This window comes from Pan paniscus, chromosome 1 (genome assembly GCF_029289425.2).
Source record: "Pan paniscus chromosome 1, NHGRI_mPanPan1-v2.0_pri, whole genome shotgun sequence".
Classification (NCBI taxonomy): domain Eukaryota; kingdom Metazoa; phylum Chordata; class Mammalia; order Primates; family Hominidae; genus Pan; species Pan paniscus.
The window spans coordinates 32,749,880-32,770,671 of record NC_073249.2 but is presented as its reverse complement, the minus strand read 5'-3'; the positions used below and the strand labels follow the sequence as shown (position 1 = coordinate 32,770,671).

Below are 20,792 nucleotides of genomic sequence, written 5' to 3'. Positions count from 1 at the left end.
ATGAAAATGAAAACTTTTGACATCACCATTTTAAGTAAAACCCTGGTGAAGTCACTGAAAACACTGGGGAAGTAACTTGACTTTCAGGCACATGTTGCTTTCCTTATCACGAAGTCAGGATTAGATGGCAAATAAATACTAGGGGAAGTGCTATGAAAAACTATTTACTTCATGACAGCAACATTTATGAATTTTCGTTTGTTACTTTCATTCTCATTTTCTTTCATTCATTCTCTGATCAGAGAGACTTCAGTGCTCTAAATCACAATCATAGACTATCAGCCTGAATTATTTTTCTCTTCAACATAGAATGATGACTGAATTACAGTTAGACTTTGGAAGTCATGTCTACCTGCTCATCAAACTCCATTTTGACAATTTTTAAAATTGTTAGTAAGACTAACACATGTGCATGCACATGTGTGTGTGAACACACACACACACACACACACACACACACACACAAAATTAAATCTTATAGGAAAAGGCGTCTACCTCTGCCAAATTTCAGCTGGGAACAAATTTTTATGGTTAGCTAATAAACCTGCTGAAAACAGGGGTTGATAATGGAAACCCTCCCGAGCCTTTAACTATAGTGTGCACAGCTATAATAAAAAGAATTAATGCAGTCAATTTGTACTACTGTTCTCTGAACAAAAAACCCTATTTCAACCACAGTCTTTTCAACAGCTGATTGGCAGCCCTGTCCATTTCCCCTCTGCAGTGTTGTCAGGAGTCTTCAACATGATAATGAGCCTGTCACCATATTCAAATAGCCCTGTGACAGCATGTTTTGTGAGTGTGACGTCCACTGCAAAGGGTCTGTCAAAAAGCACCTTTCAGAAAATGAAAAGAGAATGCTGTCCTGATGATAAACCTAATTTCTCCATAGATAAAAGAGTGAGATTTTTCATCAGATTTTGTCAGTGTTGTGTTGCATTTATCTCTTCAAATGTTCCTGTTTTCTTTTTTTAAATATACATAAATTTAGATTTGTCAGTGACGGGGAAAAATGATGATGAAACACATTTTGTGTTCTAGGAAGCTGAGTCCATCAGGTTAAACAGAGGGAAAAGAAAAAAAAAATCCTGATACTTTTCTATCACATTAAAAACGGGCAGAAAAGTAGAAGGCTAACTTGTTAACTCCTCACCTAATAAACTTTCAAGGATGGAACTCAGATTCTGTATGCGTCATTCATAAGGCCAATTGCATCCCCAAAAATAGTCACAGGAAGTTGCTATGTTCAAACTGTGTATGTATACAGTCACTTTCTCAGTGCACATGAAAATCGGTAACCATGTTAGTAGCAAGGAGAAAGCTCATACTTCAAGATTCACGGGCTACTTATTATCTTGGTAAATAGTGTTTGTTTTATGAATACTTGGAAAATGCATTTACATCATATTTCAATGGGTTAAAGATTTTTGTGTGTGACTAAGATGTTTAGAAGTACTATTGTCAAGGGAAAAATAATTATTCTTGTGTTATGAAGACTTACAAACAGCCCAGGTTCTCTAAACATCATTTAATTTTCTTCCTTTGGTCCCTCTCCAATGTAGACCAAATCTCAGTGTGTTCAGTTTTAATGCAAAAAACCTAATTTAGGTCTTTCCTCAAAAGGGATATATGTACATATATAAGTATATATATGATATATAAAATACATACCACACATACGTATATTATATATGTATATGAAATATACATTCATACATAGGTACAAATGTACACACACATACACACATAGTAGAAATAATACAAGTGTCTATTCTTTGTGAATACTAGTGTCTCAGAATTTGATAAAATTCACATGCATGGGCCCAAGGAAAACTGAGAAGCTCTCTGGCTTTGACAGTGGAAGAGGTGGGACAAGGATTGGGATGAGGAAGCAGGGGGACAGGAAGCCAGCAAGAACTGTCACTCTCTCCCTCCTGAGGTGCCCTCCGTACCATAAGCAAATAAACACATACAGGAGGTCCCGAAGGCTTCTAAGAAAGAAAACATAGGTAGACATGCAAATCTAATGCCTACTTTATCTAAAACTCTGTGACAATAAAAGAATCTTATATTTTAGAAAACACATACTCTATCCAGTGTACTACTATGTCATTTAATTCACCAATATGCCGATATTAAACTATATATCAAAACACTTTTTTAAAGATATTACCAAACATACATAACCTTGTGTCTCCCTACCCTGACTTTAGCTAATGGCTCACTGACTTAAGTCTCATTTTCAAAGCAATATTTTCTTTCACTCATCTGTTCTATGCAGCTTATGTATCTATAGGTGATGATAGCATTTGTGAAAACGTTTTGCTATTCATAAGCAAGAAAACAACTGTAATTTTCATTCTTCCAATTTCAAGTAAAATAAACACAATCTAGTTATATCTCATTTGAGTTCAAGTCTGACTATGCCAAAAGGACTTATTAATTAAAGAAAATGATAATTTCATGCTTTTGTATGTATCATAGATACAAAGCTGACATGACTAGAATGTTTTCTTAACTAAAAATTAATATATTTTGGTGGTTGAGGAGGGGGATCTCAATTTTTACAATAGAGATTATCCTGGGTATACCAGGAAGGATTAAAATTTAAAACACAAATTAGAGATTTTTGTGAAGGTATGATTTACCTGTACTAGTCAACAGTTAGTGAAGCTAAAATTATTGAAGAGTTTTTAGGTTTTTTATTTTTTTTTAATTCCAGAGTAAGAAAAGGCATCAAAGAAAAAAAAGTGGGGAGGTTCCCCAATATGTATAAAGTCAATGCCCGAAAGAAAGTAACTCATTGAGAATCAGCAATAAATTTGACTGATTTTAAGTTTGTCAGCTGGAGGGAATTATTACAAAGTCAATAAATAGAGTTATAGACAGCTGGCTTTGTATAATACCCTTTTCCTTTGCCTAAATGTTTAAACTATTGGTTCATTTGGGATTTTCTTTTTTAAGAGGAAGAGAGAGAGAGAGGGAGAGAGATCTCAAATTGAGCTATCCTCAACATACAAAGCAAATTCCAGAATCTTGAAGACTTTCATTGTCTCTGAAAGTCATTGTCACCACCCTAATCCCCTCATTAAAGCTAAAGAAATGCTGGGATGGCATTAAAATGAATGCAAACCATTTGCAGCAATCTCCTGCTCACACCACCTCCAAATGAAGGCAGGCACATTGCATAATCCAGGCAGCAAGAGCTCCTGACAGGTGGATGATTTATGCTCATAGTCAGAAGAATCGGAGGGCCTGCGGAGGAGACAGCATTAGCAAGGTGGTGGCGAGACAGATGCTCTCAGTGGGCTTGCAGGGGCTGGCAGGCTCCAACTAGTTCAGGTGCAACCTGGACACTTTAAGTGCTGAACTCCTATTGCCTAGATTCCAATACTCTGATGTGTCATTTGCAATATTATATGCAATGTACACAATGAATAAACTGTCAAATCCGAGCAAGCATTGTACACATGCTGCATATACCTCTTACATACATAGATATTATGTACACAATGCCCCAGCACATAAGTGAAAGGAAACCTCTTTTTGTCAAATGATGATTATGATACAGATGTAAATATTCTATACCTTCAGGATCCTCAGTTCTGAAAATATTTAGCCCAGGTATGGTGAGTGGAGAGTGACAAGATTTCCTAACAATTGGATCAATATTAAAGATTGCATAGTGGGATTAGGAGAAACACACCTCACCAGAAAACTGACACTCCTGTCAATTATTTTAATTATTTTTCAGATACATGACATGCTTTCATGACATTTTATTCTGAGAAAGCATTTGAATATTTCAGAAGAAAATTATTAAGAGATGGATAAAAGGAAGAATCCCTACAGAGTTGAACTGCTTTGAGATCAATCTTCAAAATAGTTTTCCAGAATTTCTCTCAATAGCTCTAAACAATAACAATTTGGTAAAGATTATGGTATTGGTTAAAAGGGTAGATAAACCTAATTACAGTTATTGATGACAAATTACTGCCACTCCAATCTCTAACAGAAGGTATTAGCCAGCATTTTACTGGTCAGCAGTAAACCACCAATGGACAAAGAAATTCACCTCATAGATCTACATAGAACTACACTGATCATTCCTTTTCCACACTCAGCCCAGTATCTCTGAAGCATAATGCTTCAGGTATCAGTGAAAGGGATAAGCTTCCAAATGTACAAGCTTCGGGTTATCTTGGATGAATGTGATTTTATTTTCAACTCTTAGATACTGTAGGGTCAAAGGTAGAATTGCCAATGAGAATTAAAGATCCCTTTAATTAGATAACAGTATTCAAAGACTTGTAAATTCCCAAGAAGCCACTTTGCAAAGCAAGAGTTACAGTGTTCTCCTGGGGGAAAAGATGGGCAGTGGGCTTTTTTTTTTTTTTTTCTCAGCTATTCACCACTATGAGAGAATTTTTGAAAAGAACAAAATGGAATACATTGTAAGTAATTCAGAATGCCTCCAGACTTTACAATTCTCCCTAGAGAAAAAACTCAAACAATTTGAAGTCTTCACAAACTGCATCCAAATCCTTTTTCTAACTTCATTAAGCTCCAGTACTTAAAAATCGTTCATAGCAAGTACTTTAATTAGAGACGAGCCAGTGCAGAATAGCTGGACAGGCAGTGCGTCCACCCAGCGAGCAGACTGCCCAGGGGGGACAGTCTCCACCTCACTGATGCAACTGGTGAAGGGACAGACAGGGGTGTGGATACATTTCTTCCTTCCCCAAAACAAAATGGGAGGATGCGTGTGGGTTGGTGGGTTACAGAGAAAGATTCAAACATCATTCTGGCCTCATCAGTATTCTGGCAGTTTACCATTATACATACAGAAAAAGAACAGAAAGTGTGTTAAAGAATCCAAGTTTTAAGGGGAACAGAAAACAAAGTCATCTGCACTATGGAAGCCTATTTTTTTCTTTCTTTGTTTCCCCTCCTTTTTCTCTCTCCTCCCTCCTTTTTTCTTTGCTCTCTCTCTCTCTGCTCTCTCTCTCTCCACCAAGCCTCCTTCCAAACCCCATATTTTGAGACTGAAACCATGAAACCATTGCCATGAGAACTGTAGTACAGGCACAAAACCAGCATCAAAGGATATAAGTGCCACACAGAATCCTGATATGCTGCCATTAATTTGATGTTCGGGGGTCAATACAAGGGTGGAAAGGTAGCAGGGGAAGGAGAAAGAGCAGAGAAGAGAGGGAAACAATTGCTATGCATGAACAATTTGTACTTGCTACTTCTCTGGCTAGAGTAATGCCTTTGAGGCAGAACTTGAGCAGGCAAGTAAAGAGCTCACAGGTTCTAAGCTACCCGCAGCTTTGAACCCAAGTTGTTTAGAGACTTAAAAACAACAACTATAGCAAATGGTTTTTAAGGGACAATATGGTTGTTAAATATTCTAGGTGGTGATAGAAGTGCTTTCTTCACCTATAATATATCTTTTTTGTCCTGAAATGCTAGAACTGAATGAACAGATTAGCATGTGCAAAAGTAACTGTAGATGCCTTCATAAATTACTCCTGAGAAAAAGTTAGCAATGTCCGGATGAGAAGTGATTCCATGGATTCAAGGTCATTTGTTTCTGGTCCATGACAGACTTTCTTGCTGTCTCCTCACAATCCACTGAGGGGTCTCTGTAATTCTGGCAGGTTTTGCTGACCCTGCCTGTCACCTTCAGCTCTCCTGCACACAGGAAAGGGTCTTGGGCCAGAGTCACACAGAGCATTATCGGGGACCTCTGACCCCAGTGAGACATGGACAGCGAGCAATGTGAAGACAACCTAAGCCTGCTGTGAACATAGCACTTGGTCATTTTGGAGGGAAAAAAATTCCAGCAAGATGACATTTGAGACCAAGCAGAACCAATTCATCTTTGGTGTAGCTATGCAAGGTCCTAAACATTTAAGCAACAAAATAATAGTGATGATAATAATAATGAATATTTACTGAGGACTTAATATTTGTCAGACACTGTGCTAAGCATTTTAAATACATTACCTTAATCCTCAGAGCAAACTCTGTAGGATAGGCCATTATTATTATCACTATTTTACAGACTAAGAAACTGAGGCTAGAGACATAAAGAATCTTGCCAGTAATTGGCGACCTAATAGCAACTCAGGGCTGTCTATTAGCAAATTCTATGATCTTACTAGTATGCTATGTGGAATAATGTGTTTACAATACAATTCCAAATGCATCCTCTTCATTTTTCAGCTGTATTTAACCTGTAACTTTGTAAGATATTATACTACTTACTGAAATTTTGCAATGGGAGAAGAAATTAATGACCATAATTTTTTCCTCCATTTTTCTCAGCCTTGAGTTTCTTTAAAATACCCAACCCTGAAGAAAAATAAAAGCCAAAATAAAGAAAAGGAATAAGGTATGCCTTAGCACTTTGCGTTAGAGATTTTTTTTCAGTGATCTCTCTCATTGTGATCGAAAAGAGACAGTAGTAAAGGCCCTGCAACTAACCTCTGCTTCTCTGGCCCATTAGCTATTTTCCAATGTGCAAATCACTCTGGTCTCCCAGGACTGTTTAAGAGTTCAGCTGACTACAGCACTGTCTCCTTTTGGGTTTCCAGTTAAAATCAATGCATTAACTGAGGCTGCAAGTTAGATTCTAGAACTGCAAGTTAAGTAAGACAGGTGAGGAAGGGAAGAATTCCTAGCTTTACAAGCTTGGGAACTTTCAAAGAGGCCAGTTCCTGAGTGGCATTAAAATAGAAATAGCATTACTTGTAAAAGCTGGGGGATTTTGTTCTTTCCTACCTTAACAAAACTTTTGATAGATTTTCTCTGCTGGAGCACATAACCAAATAGTTAAAGATTTGTGAGATAACCAGGAGATTCTCTAACATTTCTTAGGCACCCAGGGTTTGAATTGAATTTCTGTTCCTTTTACTTTGTCACCATTAGTGAAGCTTTATTTTTCTACACTATCCCCTCCAGATCCTAATTAATGACTGCTGGGGAGACCTGCAGACATATACAGAATCGTTGAGAAGTACATTTGTTCACGGACCACAAATTTGTACCGGTTACCTACAGAGCATGAAAGTGATGCTACAAACGAAAAATGAAATAATCAGACAGCAACCTGGACAGCCTCTCGGGGACAGACGCTGGGCAATGGCAGGACCTCTTCCACTAAACAATAGGCTATGATAGTCTACACGGAAGGGGTGCCACTCAGAAATATACGTAGCTCAAATATTATTCAAACCATCTCTACAAAAAAGCAGAAATACTCTATACAGACATTTCAGCAATCACATTCTAGTCCTGCAAAGAGCAATATTTACAGAAATCAGAAGCCCTCCTGTTTTAGAATGCCTACAGCAAGAAATTATACTGGACTTTGTAAGAGCTCCAGCACGAACACCTTTCCCTAAAATAAAGGTCTCCTTGCTCACAAAGGAAGTAATAGCAGAGAACAGCAGCTTCCATGTGACTTAAAGGATATTTCACCTTTTGACACTCTGGTAAGATTAATTAAGAGAAGAACCAAAAGACATCATTATAAACATCAGTACGGCATATGAGCTTCAGAGTCAGAGAATTTTGGATTGAATCCTGGCTTTATCATTTAATAGATGTCTGATCTTGGGCAAGTTATTTATCAAGTTATTTAGAATAAGTCTTAGTTGTTATCTCATTTATATTCACTAACTTATCACATGTCTATGGAGAAGACAGATCAAAACCAACATTATTCCTCATGGTTTTTTTTTTCTCCTTTTTTTGGATACCAATTACTATATTGTCAGTGTAGTCAATATACTTTTAATAAAACAGGACTTCTGAAATACAATTCTGTCATGGTCATATGAATATAAAAGAACATTTATTTGTAATGCATATATGAAAACTTTCTAAAAATCATTATTTATGAAAAATTATTCCTGCACCCAAATTACAAAAATGCAACTGAAAAGTATACTGAAGTATGATTTAAAAAGAAAAAAAAAGTCACATTTTATTGAGCACCTACTATGTGATCATTATTGTGCTAGGTGCCATGAAAGACTAAAATACAAACAGTTCCTGTTCTCAAGTTGTCTATGTTTTGCTCCATGAGACATCCCAAGTGAAGAATGGAATACTAAAAATTAATAATACCTATTATTTTCCTAATGCTGTCATTTACCAGATGCTGTACCAAGAATATTACATATATTATCTCATTTAACCCTCAAAGCTATCCTCTGATGTATGTATAATTACAACCTCCATTTCATAGGTAAGGCTTAAAAAGGTAAAGTAACTTGTCTGAGATGGCACAGCTAGTAAGTAGTAAACTTGACAGTGAACCCTGAGTCTATCTCTGCATTATCCAATATGGTAGCCATCAGCCATGTGGGGGCTACTTAATTTAATTTAATAAAAATTAAACAAAATTAGAGACTTACTTCCTCAGTTGCATTAGACACATTTCAAGGGCTCAATCAATAGTCACAGACTCCATTTGACCCAGAGTCCATGCTCTTTATCTTTATGCTCTATTTCCCTCTGTGGAAAACATGAAATTAAATGCTAAACAGTATGAAACTGAATATAAATGCTCATGAAATTCTGAAAAGGGTAACATCTCTGTAATTTTAAGTCTTTAGGCTTATGAAGGATCATAAACTCCACAAGGATAGAAACTCTTTTGTCCATGTTCACAAAGTGAATGATATGGAGCCAGCTCTGAAAACACACTTGTTGAATGGATGAGTCAAGGATGAGTGAATAAAAGTTTGGAGATAGACTTACAATGTGTATTATTTGGACTGATAGCTAGAAAACAGCTCCTGGGCAGAATAACCTCACCCCAACTCGAGATGTTGTAAAGAACAGGATGTACTTCTGCCATAGCAGATAGAAATATTTACACAGATCAAACCATAAGGCATGAATCCACGTTCCTTCCAAATACTTCCAAATTATGTATGAATTGATAATAACCTAAGACTGGCTAAGGTCAGAGTAATTGCCATTTAATTGGCTTCAAATATACTCATGATTATGATAATGTTGATACTGAAGAACCTAATAGGCCTGGAGACAAATGTCTAAGAGAGCAGAGAAGTGAATTAATGGGAGCCAGGAGTAGGGAGGGGACCATTATAGAAGTCACAAGTTTGGAAATCACCAAATGGTAATTCAGTAGGGTTGTGAAGAAATTTGGCTTTTAGAGGAAACTATGAGAACAACAACAACAATCCCCCACCCGCCCCCAAAAAAGAACAAACTTAATGGGGTGGAGAGGGTGAAGGGAGAGAAAGTTGTATTTGCTCCAAAACTTCTGTGTGCAGAAGCATGGTTGGGGGATATTAATTGGACAATCCAGGGAGAAGCCACTAAATAAGGGCTCAGGTGGCCTCAAGGAAAACACTTACAGCTGAGAACTGAGAGGGAGGCCAGGCAAAACGGACTTGACCTCCTATAGGGGCAACATGCTGGCTTGAACTGAGACACAAAACCGGAAATTGGTACAGAAACCAGATCTAAGTAGAAACACATATTAAGTTAAACCAGGTAATGTAAATTACCTCATTTTTACACATTCTACTCCTTAAATTTCCCATATCCCCAAGACACATACAAACGCTAGTAAAATGGTGCAGACATAATAAAATTATGATTGTGCAGCCTATGTAGAAAAGATTTAATAGATGAAAATGTAATTCTTGAGAAAAATAGGAAAGGGATTTTGATCCTAGATACACATAATCTTTCGAGAAACAGGTTAACCAAAGGGCAATTGCTAAGGTACCCTCCCTTTGGGTTTTGCCATAGGTCCCATTTCATCTCAGATAGTCATCTATAAAAGAAGAGTATCTTACAATTGGGGCTTTTAAAATAGTAGAAATCCTGACATTCCTGTCAAAGGGCTCTGTAATGTTTCCTGCTTCCAAAACCATTTCCGTATCACTCTCTTCTAATGGCATGATTCATATTCATGTCAACTTGAAAAAGCACTGAAGCCAAAGTAAGGTAAAAACAAATTTATGTTGTGGATAATCAGCTGAAATCCATCACACCTGAGGGTCAGTTACTACTGTGCTGGGGCTGTGCAGTCTACGTAGGTAAGGCTGAGTGGCAGTGGCAGGTCCTGATATTTGTTCTAGTAGCCACAAAGCCGCACTGGCTCTCAAAAAGCACAATCTGCCATTCACTTAAGTCTGGTTTGCCAGCAAGCCCAAGGATGGACTCCCCACTAGTACCATCAGGCTCAGGGAATTTGGCTAGCACCGGGCACCTCAGACTTCTGCCAGCTAATTGGCTTTGGGGAAGCCGCTGACCTACTCTCCACTGAGTGGCTTTTGTGAACCTGGAACCTAGCCTGCTTCTCATCATTGATCAACCTTGGCCAAGCCAGCTGGCTTGTTCCTTTGCAGACAGCTTGCCTTAGGGAAGCTGGTTGGTGGCTCCTCAACCTACTAAGTGAGGGAGAGAGAGAGAGAGAGAGCAAGAGAGGATGAACTACAGAACAATCTCTCAAAAAATGACCAGTGCTCAGTGTCAATTACGGGGACTTAGAGATGAACAAAATCGTGCCTCATACCTGATATATTAGTAGGTGGAGTAGAACTCTGCATAGCCTTAACCAGAAAGGTAACTAAGCATTTAGGAATGGGGCCCAAATGAAATACAACCATGAAGCACTTCATTAAATGAGTCTTATTCAAGTGTACACCTGAATTCCTTTAGTTACATTCAGGCACAATGTCATCATCATCAATGTCACATTGATATACATATGCATTGGTGACAAGGAACAAAAATCTGTTGTTTGAAGGCTGGTGGGGAAAAAATCCACATTAAACAGAGTCCTATATGGTTCTGGCCACCCCTCACCACTTACCAGGCTGGACTTCTAGTGCCTGAGCAAATGTTCAAGCAGGTTTCCCCCGCTTGGGGCTAAATCCATCAGGGATTTTTTTAATCCAAAAAGAATAAAAATATGTAACATATTAGATAAATGCTGGCTTCCTAATTCAAGTTCACAAATGGAAATGACAAATGGGGACAATCAAATAAATGATTAACTTTTAATAGTATCCCTACTAAATCAGGGGGAAGAAAGCTAAAGGAACTGTTTCTTAGGATTTCAGCCTTTCTCTCTGTCCTCTCTAAGACAAATGCAGGGAGCACAGATTTATTCAGCTGAAATAATCTGTAGTGCTGCAACTGGTTAGTTCACATCAAAGATTCTATCTACTTCATTTCTAATGTAATTGTGATTTTAAAATATATACATAAATATAAAATTGTTTTGGAGAACCAGGTATGCAGGGAGTATGTGATAGTCTTCTATGAGCCACACGGATTACATGGAGAATCATAGACAAATCTTTAAAACATTAGAACTTCAATTTTCCCCTTTTATATAATAGATGAGATTATAATACTCCAGTGGTACACCATGGCCATATCCTCAAAACAACTGAGGCAGATGGTGCACAAAGTCAGTGGATCAGATTCATTCCTCTCTACAAAAGCACGACTTATAAGAAATGTGGTTCTGGAGTTCATTTTCTAAAAACTCAGCCAGAGACTAAAGCTATGCCACAAGGCAAAATTTTTCTCTATGTTCCAATTTGGATTTAAATAAGATGTCATACACTGACAAAAACACAGACCCCTAAATAGAGTTCCCAGGAATTGAACAGCTTCAGTACTACTGATGTTTATTCACATAGTTTGTAACTGTTAAGTTATTCCAAAGTTTATGTTGGGATGTCAGGACTTTGAGTGGCAAGTCACTGTAAAAGATAGTCTGGTCTAATCCTCACATGATACTTGAACTTGTTCCCTACAACATCTCTCACAGTGCTGGGAAACTTACTGCCTTCCAACATAGTTCATTCTATTTCTGGACATTAAGTGAAGAATTCAAAGCACTGAAGTGAGCCATAGTTCAAAAAAAGGGGGATGGGTTACTTAAGTCATCTTTTAAGAGCTCAGTATCTCATAATACCCATAGCCTCTGAAGAATCCCAAGCCAAATACATACATGAATATTTCTGAAGTTCCCAAAGAATAACTACATTAAATAAATGTACAGCAGAGGCAGTAGAATCAAAATACCCGCTACAGAACCTAGACTCCTTCATACACTATGAGAACACTGGAAGGTAACAGAATCTCTCTAAGCTTCCCTTTGCTCTGTGAAATTGGGAAATAGCTACCACTGAGGTCATTATAAAGATTAACCAACCCCAACAAAAGCACACAGCACATAGCCTAATGTATATTCAGCTCTCAAAAATCTGTGTTATTAGTCTTACCTTCAAAATCTTTACTATTCATTTTGAGACTGACTATTCAAGTTTCATATCAACAAAACGTGAAAAAAAATCACCATCTAGTAATGCAGTATCCACACATAAAATAACTTTTTGTGGTACCTTAAGTACATTCCCAAATGGCTTAATGTCAAGACGAAGCTCACAGAGAAGGTGCTCTTCGCTATTGCTTATATTATAACTTGGGAGTTTTGTTTAATACTGTGCATTAATGAGGGAGCTTCTTAGGATAATATTACAACAGAGAGTGCAAGAAATACCTGTGAGGTCAATGCAGTTCTATTAACTGTCATCTAACACAGAAATATTTTCCTGAATACCATTAAAGCTTTCTCCATTTCTTTGTTCTGCTTTTTGAAGGCAGTAGGAGCCCAAATTTCCCTACCAATAATTTCTGTTTTTGACTTGGCAGCATAATGATGCTAGACTTGAGGAAAAAAAATCACCTTGGCAATGTCTTCTTCAGAGGTTTTTACAAAAGATATTTTGTTAGGATAAATTATACTAAGTAGGCTTTTAACTAAGCAAAAACAAATCCACTTTTAACTAAATGACCTGAGTAGTTTTATATTTTTTAAAGAGAACCTACCTGGAAAACACTACGCTCTTTAAATGAACATTTTGTTAAAATGGAAAATATGAAACAGAAGGGTAATTAGACAAGTAAGTTGCTCTTTGCTACTCCTGCTGATAGGGTAAACTCAGAAGACTCTCAGAGTTCCCACTGCCATATATAAATCAAGACTCAAGCTGTGGTTCCAGCAAAACAGTTCTGGGATAATTTTTCTTTATATCCTGGAGGCTCAGCCCAGCTGATTGGAGAGATGTAATGGCAGTTAAATGAGTAAATGTATAATCTGTGCTCTCTCATATATGTGTGTATATGTAGACATGCACAAATTGTCTTCTCTAAAAAGGTGGAAACAGAAAATATACTCCATGGACTGTGTTGAGATCACTCAGAATAAACAGAACATCTGGACAACTAATTCCCTAATGTAAAAGAAGAGGATCTCCATACTCCTACCATTTCTTCCACCCAAGGATTTCCTAAACGTTAGGTCAGCACTGTTAATCTATGAGGCAGAGAAAAAGATGAAGACCTTTAATTTCATAGAGACTGGCAATTCTGGATGGATTTAAAATAATTTGTCAAGCTAAAGGATTTAAGCTGGGCAAAAATGGCATGACCCTTTTGAGATACAGTGTCCTCAACCTTACCATTTGACCTTCATGACTCCTGATGTACATTGCCTTCTCTAACTCACAATCAGTCCAATACTCTAGCCTGCTCAGTTATCCCATAAAGACTTTTCCTGGACAAATCACCATCATTATCTCTGACTTCAGCAGTCCCATCAAACTTTAGGTAAGAAGCCTGGTTCCCTCAGAACAGAATCCTAAGGAAAAGTCACCTCCTAAATTATGTCATTTATTTATATACCTTAAGCTCAAAACCCCTTGTTAGACTCATAAACTCTGCTGCTTATCGGGATTTCCAGGACTTTTTCCCATTTTGTCCACCCACCAAATAAGTAGTTCAGGTCACTCTTGGCCTACCAACAGATGCAGGCAATCAACCCAAGCATGGGGCAGGAAAGACCTCTTATTTGGCCAAGGCTGCCACACAGCTTGGCATAGATACAGGAAGGTCCTAGGCATATGACATACTTGGCTTTTAATCCCATTTCCACTTTATCTGCAGTGGGGCCGTGGGCAAGTCACTAAAACTCTCTGACCTTGGGTTCCTTATCCGACTAATGAGAATCTGACACCCAGGGTCCCACTTTTCTATACTGGGTGGGGTCTTAACATGATAATTAAATCTTAATACCATGTATTGTCTCACCACAAATGGTGACTTATTGCAAATGCCAATTCTCAACCTCTGCTTTTACTTCATCTGGAACATGGGCACTCACAATTCTACTATATTGTTTGCACTGCCTACCTGGAATCTTCATACTGTGTGTATTTTCTAGACTTCTACAAAGTGGAGAAAATATTCATACACAACACTGAGCACCTCTGTAATTAAAAGATACTTTATGTTTCTTTCTTTCTTTTTTTTTTTTCTGAGACAGAATCTCACTCTGTCACCCAGGCTGGAGTGCAGTGGCACGATCTCCACTCATTGCAACTTCCTCTTCCCAAGCTCAAGCCATCCTCCCACCTCAGCCTCTGGAGTAGCTGAGACTATAGGTGTGCGCCACCACACCTTGTTAATTTTTTACTTTTTATTTTTTGGTAGAAATGAGGGTTTCATCACGTTGCCCAGGCTGGTCTCAAACTCCTGTACTCAAGCAACCCTCCCACCTCGGCCTCCCAAAGTGCTGGGATTACTGGCATGAGCCACTGCGCCTGGCTGAAAGATACTTTAAAGAGATCAAATCAAGTATGAAAATCAAAAATGGGTATCAATAAAACACATAACTATATGATTTGTTTTGCTTGTTTTAATAACTTATTGTTTCCTCCAGAGGAAATATTTAGAAGCCATTTAAAATTATATAGCCTGCTCTTCTCCTTTCCTACTGCTGTCAATATTTTTATTTAAAAAGTAACAAACTTCAAATAAAATCTGACTGGTAGCAATCACAGCAATCTGTGTTGAGATTTCAGATGCCCACAGAAATAAAACCATACTGACTGCACTTCAATATATTGACAAGAGCTGGAAGGAAATGTGAGGAAATAAAGAGCAAAAGTTTTTCACACACAGGCAAAAATACACAATCAATACTTCAGTTCCTACTTATTTAAATACCTATTAATTGCTCTACTGTGCCTTCAACTCTCACGTCTGTTAACTTTGAAAAAAATAACATATTTCTTGCTCCCCTAGGAAGATGAAAAGCATCAGAAGAATTTTCAGTTAAGACAAAATTCACAAATAGAACATCTCATTATCCATAGCTATCAAACCAGAGCTCCTATGGTAGTTCCAACTTCATTGATATAGTCATCATCATCATCATCATCATTGTAATTATAAGTCTCTTGGTGTCATATATTGGAATAATGTTTCTATAGGCATTATATCATTTTTAATAAAATATATATAATTTCAGATTTGAAGGGTTAAGAAAGAATATAGTCTAACTGGTCCCCTGAAGATACAGGAATGGAGACTCTTAGAGATGAATGGACTTGCTCCAAATCACATCACAGTATTAGGTAGTCGAGAAATCAAAATTAAAAACTAAAGCGTAGGCCCAGACACAGGGGTTCATGCCTGTAATCCTAGTCCTTTGGGAGGCCGAAACTGGAGGATCACCTGAGGCCAGGTGTTTGAGAACAGCCTGAGTAACATAGTGAGATGCCATTTCTACGGAAAAAATTAAAATAAAAGTAGCATGGTGGCATGTGCCTGTAGTCCCAGCTACTCAGGAAGCTGAGACAAGAGAATCACTTGAGCTCCAGAGGTCAAGGCTGCAGTGAGCCAAGATCATGCCACTGCACTCTAGCCTAGGGGACAGAGCCAGACCCCTTCTCAAAAAAAAAAAAAAAAAAAAAATGCCCACAAAAATTTACTTATGAAGTTAACAGGATTCTTACAATTCTCCTTGCTCATTTTAAAATGTGTGCCACTTGTCCATTTTCTTTGGTGGGACATTAGCTTTCTCCTCCCTCTCTGCTTTCTCTTCTTCCTCCTCTTCCTTTTCCTTTCAAGACAAAGGAGTAAGTTCTCCTTTCTGAAGCTAAACCAGTAATTTTAAAGCTTTCTTCACCTCGAATATTGTTAGTGAAAACCTCTGCTTGGGTTAAAGCCCCTTTTTTTCCTTTTTATACTGTTGTCTCTCTTCATTTGACCTAAGGTCAGATATTAAAGACTAAATTTCCTCATGAAATTTCTGAGCAAATTTTCACTTATTGATGTGCTTCTATAAAAAGTTTAGAAAGCACCCCTAAGGCCATTGACATTGCCAAAGGATAACAAATTACATGACCTTGGGTTGGTCTAGCAAGTCAAGCTCATAGTGTCTCCTGCTAAGCATGTACTAGACCCTGTATCTACATTAAATCTCTTGGTCTTCACAAAAACCTCACAAACTAAGTTCCACCTTCAGTCTCATAGTTATAAATAAGTAGGCTAAAGCGAGTTAGTCTTAGAGAAGTTCTTTAACTTGCTCCAAGTCTCAGAGGTGGTAGAACCAGGGCTTGAATCTACAAGCCACCTGGCCCTGAAGCTTGACCCTTACTGTCTCTGGCCACAGTAGCTAATGTTGACCTCTTCCTTACACTAGGCCACATGGTATGCTAAGCTCTCAACCTGCAGTATCTCATTGGCTATTTATAACATGTTGTTTGCAAATACTATTATTAGTGCCATCATTTTACAGATGACAAAATAGGAGATTAGAAAAGTTAAGTAGCATTTTTTTAAGGCAAAGGAAAAAGCACACTTTTTTGGCATGAAATAACAAAACTGGTCCTCTAAGTTGCCTCGTTTCACCTACACTTTGGCATGCAGGCTGGCCTGGCTAAAGAATATAATGTGCGTGAATGTGAGTCTTTTGCTCACCTGCAAACGTAAAAGAAAAATATTTGAGTTGCCAAGGTGAAAGCCATCATGCCAATAAACATCAAGACACACTTTAATCCTTTGATCAGTGAATTCTATACCTAAATGAAATGATTATTGCTTTCATAAAATGTCTCTGTTTGCTACTGACAGTGAGCAAACTGAGCTAGTCTGTCCTGCAACAGCCTTTAAATAACCAAGGAGAGAGATCAAAATAAAAATAAATCTTGACCAGATTTATAGGTGCACCTTGATTAGTTCTTGTTATTTTCCTTCAAATAAGCAATACCTGAAAAAAATGAAAAGGGAATGTTGAGACCAGATATCATGTAACAGATGGGCTTTCTCTGACATACAGTATGGTATAATGACAAAAAAATAATGCTGGCCCATCATTTGTGACACTTACCAGCTAAGTAGAGCAGAGAGAAAGACAAAGAGGATTTTTTCAGGATGCTGAATGGTGCCACCACTTGGATTTCAACAAATTATCACTTGTTTTACGGTACTTCTCAAAGTTTTGTTGTAGTGTAGCATTTTGTTGCTTTCTCTAAGACAACACATTTTCCTTTTCTTCAACTGATACAATTTTTTTGAAAAATTCTAACATTAAAATCAAATGTAGTGTATTCAAGTATAATTCCATTGCTTGCTAATGAGGAAGCATATCTTATAAGAATTTTAATTATGTACAATGTGATGAAACTGGAATTGTTTACCTACTAAACCATTGCTTTCTCCTTCACACTCCCACCAACGCTCAGATATCTTCTCAAAGTGAGATGCCATAATTAATGCCAGTCAATAAAGCTAACGATTATTATTTTTAAAACAGTGTAATTCTCATTTTTCTATCAACTACCCTTTTAATGAAAACCTCATTTCCTTCAGGCAACACTTTATCTACAATGGATTTGGCCAGTTGAATAAAAATACCTGTTAAAGGAGAGAAAGTTCCCATCGAAGCTGTTGAAATCTGATTTCATTTCAGATTCTAGAACTAATGTTGTTTTTTGTTTAAATAGATTTTGTCTGTCAATTTCCAGACCTGCTGTGCCATCAGCCTGTATGGACTGCTGTGGTCAACACGGGGGTTGTAGCAGCAAATTTTATTACAGACTGGTAATTGAATTGAACAGGTTTACATTTGAATAGATTTACTACATCATGTTCTCTGACATACTTCATGGGACTGAAATCCCTCTCCATCCATAAAGATACATTTCAGACAGTATCATTCTCTCCAGGCTTAGAAAGCAACTCTTGAGCCAAGGAGATGGCCAAACATAATTGTGCATTTAGATGCAGGGTACAATGCAATATTTCACCGCATTTTTTAAGTATAATAGAAAAAGAATATTCCACATTTACTCATAACCATCCCATCCTTTCGATTTGGTGGTTGTGGGAGGTGGGGGGAGGTGGTTAAAAAACTGATGTTTTGCCATCGAAGTGGGCATTAAGAAATAAAGGAAAATAAATTATTATTTGAGTATATCAGCAACAGCAGCAATTCCCTAGAAAACAGATACTTGCTTGATAACAGCAACTGAAGAGGTGTGAATTTTAGATAAGCACTGTCCCATTCACTTTCACCAACAATGTTTAATTAAACACAGTTCACACCTCTTCATTCACTCTTACCACCCTTCAGGATTGTTCCTGCTAGAAATCACAATGGAAAAAATATTTAAGGAAAAATATCTTCTTTAAACCTGGAAAAGCAAATGGTATGTAAATCATAGCAGTAAATCAAGTTAATAAAAAATTATATATTCCTAAAATTGGAGGTGTCTCCATTAATTCAGTTTTTCAAAATAAAACCTAAATATAGATCAATACCACATCAATACAAGTGTTCATTGTTGTATTAATTTTAGAACTTTTTAAAAAATGGATTTGCTTTTGAAAAATAATGATTCCTCAACTTTCAAGGACTTGAAATCACTCTTAATTCTCTTTGAATGAGCATAAGTTTAGTTTGAGTCTCTACGATGAAACTAAGTGGCAACATAAATATAATTAAGGCCAGAAATTGACTGTCAATCACTGATCATTAACTTTCAGAAATATGTTTTGTTTGTTACTCTGCTATAGGGGTTAAGGCAATGGCTAAGATAAAGAGCTCCACTTCACAAACGTAAGCTACCACCATCATCCTAACTGAAAGAAAAACTCTGTCATGTGGGTTGGGTTGTTGTTGTCTTAATTATATGTTTTCCTTTATCAAAATTGTCCTTCTGGCAATTTCACATAAGTTTTCTTTAGCAAGAACCACCTTATCTGTCTTGTTCACTGTTGTATCACTGGAGCCTGGAATAGTGCCTGGAACATGGGAAGACCTTAGTACATATTCAGCAAAAGGATTACAAACGTAAAACATGTTAACTCTGAAAAATCCTAAAAGGGCCAAAGGCTATACCATAAAAAGTACCCCCATCCTCATTTTCATTCACCACTGTGACACTGTCACCAATCTTTAGGTATCCTTCCTTCCTTCCACTTCTCCATGTATACACATGTATATCCATCACTGTGTATGATGTCTGCCGTCCATTCTCCTTTCCATCTCTCTCTATACACACACATATATATACGTATACACACACACACACTCATACATACACACACATACAAATATAATGAATCATACTATTAAAAAACTTGTTCTTATATATATATTTACTTAGTAATGTATCTTGGTCATCTTTTTATAAAACTTTATTATAACATTATACACTTCTTTGTGTATAGCTCTTTCTCAAGGGAAGAGCAAAGTTGAAGACTAGAAGAATTTGAGAGTGTCTTCTTTGTTCCTATTTGATAAGTGAAAGTCAGAGAAATACAATGTGAATTCCATATATCCAAACATAATCTGATCCACTCATCTTCCTATAATATTGTTCACAGTAAAAATCTTGAAAGAAGAACAAACCAGGAAAAATCATGACACCGCATGATGGCAAACACTCATTGACATTCTGGTTCACTCTTGGTGAATTAATATGTGAGCCTATTTGGATTTAAAAGTTAAAAAATAGGGGCTCTCCAGTAAGAACAAAATATAATAATAGGACAAGCCCCAGAAACAAAGCATAGTTCTATGATGCAACAGAAGTTATACATTTAAATATTTAATGAATCTAATTTTCTGTCAAACATTAATTACCACCTTTTCATTGTGTTACTTGATAACACTGTGTTTATTTTCAAACTCTGGTGAATTTTCTGAAGAAAGGGAAACAGAAAATTCTAAATGCAGTATGTAAAATTCACATTTACAAACACACACACAAGTATAGCAATGCATTAAAGAACAAAAACTGAATCACAGGCCTCACGAAGTAAAGAAAACTTTTTATCCATCTCCAAGCTAACATGTGAGTTTCACTAGAAATGATGAAATATACAAATATTTCAGGACTTTTGACCTGTGTGGAATAGTTGAGTGGCATCTAGAATCAATAGGTTCAGTTCCTGGCTCCAATTATAAACTGTGTGAGCTTAAGCAATTTGTTTAGCACAGAACACATGTCATTGTTGCTATTTTATGTTTGTTGTTGTTATCCCCAACTGAAAGCAAAGAGAAAGCAATTTTAATATCATATTTTAAGTTCTTTGTAATAGAAAATACAGTCTAAAAGATAAGGTTGGGAAAGAATAAAGAGTGCTTTAAACCCAAGATTAATTAAAAAAAAAATCTCTCTGCAAACCTAGTAATGAGAATAAAACCAAAACTTCAATGACAGTAGCCTCTTGGTTTGTCTTCATCCTTTGCTTTCTGCAAATTGTAAAGAAGATAAAAGCACTACGGTCAAGCATACCTGGTGTGTTTCGCTGTACATCAGATCCTCCTACCTTGTCCCTTCCTGTCAATGTGAAGTGGTTAGCCATAAGTTATCAGAAAGTCCAGGTATAAAGGAGTATTCTGCCATCAGAGTCAGGGTACTTAC

At 37.1% G+C, this 20,792-nt stretch overlaps 1 protein-coding gene across 17 annotated transcripts in view; it reads right to left on the bottom strand.

The window, feature by feature from the left end:
* The window catches only part of ESRRG (estrogen related receptor gamma), a 597,527-nt gene that overhangs the window by 131,184 nt on the left and 445,551 nt on the right, over nucleotides 1-20,792 (bottom strand). The gene's annotated exons all lie outside the window — the stretch shown is intronic.